Source organism: Myotis brandtii, unplaced genomic scaffold (genome assembly GCF_000412655.1).
Source record: "Myotis brandtii unplaced genomic scaffold, ASM41265v1 scaffold1021, whole genome shotgun sequence".
Lineage (NCBI taxonomy): Eukaryota > Metazoa > Chordata > Mammalia > Chiroptera > Vespertilionidae > Myotis > Myotis brandtii.
In genome coordinates this window covers 277,725-282,165 of record NW_005353409.1, presented here as the reverse complement: position 1 = coordinate 282,165, position 4,441 = coordinate 277,725, and positions in this window count along the sequence as shown.

The window sequence follows — 4,441 nt, the reverse complement described above, 5'->3', positions numbered from 1 at the left end:
CCCAGCAATAAGGGGAAGGCGACGCCCCCATCACACCTCTGCTGCTGCCACTGCCTGCAGCGCAAGCCTTGGCCAGCCCTGGTTACCTGAGCCTCAGACTGGCCCTGGGCAGGTAGGTAGCTGCCATTTGAGGCTTTCCTGCACTTCAGTCAGTGGGGGGTGCTGGAGGACCCAAGGCCCCAGTGGGGCTGAGGGGGCTCTGGCGGCAGGCACGCAGAGCAGCCAGCCCTGGCTGAAGAATGGAGGATACTCTCAATGACATGAGTTGTAACTTTCAACTTGTTGGACATCACAGTCAGGCTTCAGCTTTGGGGGAGGGAGGAAAAGAGGGATGGGCAGCTCATTGGAGGAGCCTGAGCGAGCTGTCAGTCAGTGGGGGGTGCAGGAGGACCCGAGGCCCCCGGCAGGGCTGAGGGGACTCTGGTGGCAGGCTCACGGAGCAGCCGGCCCTGTGCCTGCTGTGGGCACTGCCATCTTGTGAGGGTGTTATGGTCAATTTGCATATTACCTCTTTATTATATAGGATAGGTACCTAGATGAACTATGACATTAAGAATAAATAATGTAACCATTTTTTGTCTTGTCTTAATGCTCAACAGAAATTAATCACTACAGATAATTTCCTCAAAAATTTCACAAGTCATGGGTAACTCATTCTGTAGTTGTCAATAGACTTGTTCATTGATTATTACTTGTACAATGTGTCCAATGAATGAGATGTAGACATGAACCATCTAATAGGCCTTCCCCTACTCTAAAAATGTTGAAGATCTAACATGCCAGCAGCAAAGAGAAAGGCTGAAATGTTAACATGGTATAGCTCTCCAGGAATATCAGCTATCCAAAAACTGACTCATCAATCTCATCAAACTCCTTCCATTTTGGCAGACATAGAAACTCAGCTGTACCAGAATCAATACTTGGACTGGTGGTTAATGCCTCAAGAACCAACCTGAATCCTAATAGTGTGCAGTTTACCATACCACTATCTAAAGATTTACAGAACGGTATCTCACTCAATATTGCCTCTGACTTTTATAGAAAAGGAGCAGTGACAATGGGCTTATAACTCTGGTTTTCATTGAACAGGACTGCTGCTACTGGAATGAAGTGCCAAAGGCTTAATTAATACACCAAGTTGAAATCACCTTGTGGAATTGGGCACTGTCTTCCAGAGTGTATTTCATGTCCCAAGCCAATGATTTATACAGAGTTCAGTGTCCCCAGTAGAGTACACTGGTCCAGCAATCAAGAAGTGGAAGTAGGATCAACATCTCACACAATCACTCTCATTTATCTACTTGGGGACTTTGCACTTCCTATTTCAAAATCATGGGATCTGTCAGGTAATTGTTCCTGCTTGCTGGGGATGGGACGGTGGAACTGTGCTCTTGCCAGAGAATACAGTACGGTATCCATTGAACTGCAACCTGGAGTTGCCACATTCCTATTCAGAGCAGTGGTTCTCAACCTTCTGGCCCTTTAAAAACAGTTCCTCATGTTGTGACCCAACCATAAAATTATTTTCATTGCTACTTCATAACTGTAATGTTGCTACTGTTATGAATCGTCATGTAAATATCTGATATGCAGGATGCTCTTAGGCAACCCCTGTGAAAGGGTCTTTCGACCACCAAAGAGGTCGCGACCCACAGGTTGAGAACTGCTGATTTAGAGCCTTCTTATTGGGAAACCAACAAGCAAAGAAAAAAGTTACACTAATAATAATCCACTGTGATTTTCTCAAGGGTGATGTTGGGACTATCTTTACCCCAGGGGATCCAGTAGGTTTTCTCTTGGTGCCTCAGTGCCCAACATTTTATGAAGATAATCAATTTCACCAACCTTATCAACAAAGACAAAGGACAAAGCAGCTAAGTGTATGGGCCACCATGGACTCCATATGGACTATCCCTCAAATTAAGCAACCCACATCGGCCCAAACAATGGTCCAGGGTGAGGAAAATTTAAAATATATGGGACAGGTAAGAGATGAATTGACACCTGTATTTTGCTTAGCCTTTCTATTTAACTTTTAAAAAAGTATTTCAACTGGTGATGACTTTGATTAACTGGATATGTACTCTTACAAATGTGGGTAATTTTTGTTCTACATAATTCAACCATACAAAAATGGCACAAGAAATGGTCTTTATTCACCAAAGTTAAATGCCACCCAAGATATGATCCAACCTCACCTACTTCCTTAAATTTAGACTTTGGATACTGTCTTGCTCCAGATGGCACTGGAGATGTTTAAAACCAATATTTCTGTAGCAACTGTTGTTGCCACCACAGAACAAGGATCTCACGTGCTATCCAGTTTGGATACACAAAACCTCTAATATCCCCCACAGTTTAGATGGGGGTCCAGGTAACACATCTGGACAGGCTTTAACCAAGAGGGAATGGAGCTTGAGAAGAAGCAAGTATATAACTTATTCTCTGTTCTTACTATCATGTATTTACATTAGATACAGTATTTTTATTTGGGCTTTCTGAGAATGTCCTGACATCAGTTATGCTTATTGAGAACCAGTGTTCCTTCTTGTATTTTCTCTATTTCCCTGTCTTACTTGTTCTGTTGCTGTTGTTAATCCTCATCATATATATCCATTGATTTTTATGTGTTTTTTTTATATTTTTTATTGATTTTTTACAGAGAGGAAGGGAGAGGGATAGAGAGTTAGAAACATCGATGAGAGAGAAACATCGACCAGGTGCCTCCTGCACACCCCCTACTGGGGATGTGCCCGCAACCAAGGTACATGCCCTTGACCGGAATCGAACCTGGGACCCTTCAGTCCACAGGCAGACGCTCTATCCACTGAGCCAAACCGGTTACGGCCCATTGATTTTTAGAGAAGTGGGAGGGAGAGAGAGAGACACAGAGAGAAACATCCATGCGTGAGAGACACATCGATTGGGTGCCTCCCGCACACACCCTGGCCAGGGCCTGGACGTAGCCTGCAATGCAGGTTCCTGCCCTTGATTGGAATGGAACCTGTGACCCTTTATTCCTCTGGCCAACACTCTATCCACTGAGCTCAACCAGCTAGGGCTTACTTTCAACTTTCACTTTTGCTTCCCTCTGCTTACACACTATTGTTGTGACAGCTATTGTTGTTGCCCTAAGCTCTGTTATCTAGAAAACCTGAAATATTTAATTATTTTGTATTTGCGCACTACTCATATTTTCCCTGAATGTGAGTCTTTCAACTCCCCAATATGAATAATATTTGAAATGACAAATAAATTAATGCTCTGGAGAGTGGCAAAATTTTGTGTAAAAGATTAGGATTAATTATGAACAAAACTGGGATTTGGTGAAAATCTTCTCTTGACTTTTCTTGCCTCCTTATCTTGGTGCCCAACTTACCCCCAAGCTTAGTACCCAAATTATTCTATTAGAAGAAACAGTATCCTACATTTCCGTTACTACCACTGTCCAATGTATATTTAACTCAGTTTTATTCTTTAATGATGAAGATGATATAACTGGATAAACTATACCAAGATAAATTACTATTTGGCAAATAAAGAAGAAAAAATAAAGTTTTTTTCTTACTATCACAGGTAGAGTAATCCTATAAAATCTTTTGTAAGCCAAAGTGCTGTAAATAAAAAAAGCAATTACCATAATTTATTTCATGCATTTTCTATAACTAAATAGTCAATTAACCTAGTATGCATATTGATTAATTTACATGTTGTATTGTTATTTTTATTTTTCAATTATAGTTGACATTCAATATTATTTCATTTTAGTTTCAGGTATACAGCATAGTGGCTAGACAATTACATAATTTTTGAAATGATCTCCCTAATAAGTCTAGTACCCGCTTGACACTATACATATTTGTTACAATGCTGTTGACTACATTCCTATGCTGTACTTTATATCCCCAGGACTATATTTTAACTACAATTCGTCCTTCTTAATCCCTTTACCCTTTTCACCCAGCCACCCACCCAATCCCCACCCATCTGGCAACCATCAGTCTGTTTCCATGAGTCTGTTTTTGTTTCATTTGTTCATTTATTTTGTGCTTTAGATTTGACATATAAGTGAAATTATAATATGGTATTTGTCCTTTTCTATCTTACTTTATTTAATATAATACCCTCTACATCCATACATATTGTTGCAAATGGTAAAATTTCATTCTTTTATGGCTGAGTAATATTTCATTGTATATATGTACCACATATTTTTATCCGATCATCTTTTTAATATATATATATATATATATATTGATTTTATAGAGGAAGGGAGAGGGAGAGAGATATAGGAATATCAATGATGAGAGAGAATCATTGATTGGCTGCCTCCTGCATACCCCACAATGGTTATCGAGCCTGCAACCCCCATGCACCCTGACTGGGAACTGAACTGTGATCTTCTGGTTCATAGGTTGAGGCTCAACCACTGAGCCATGCC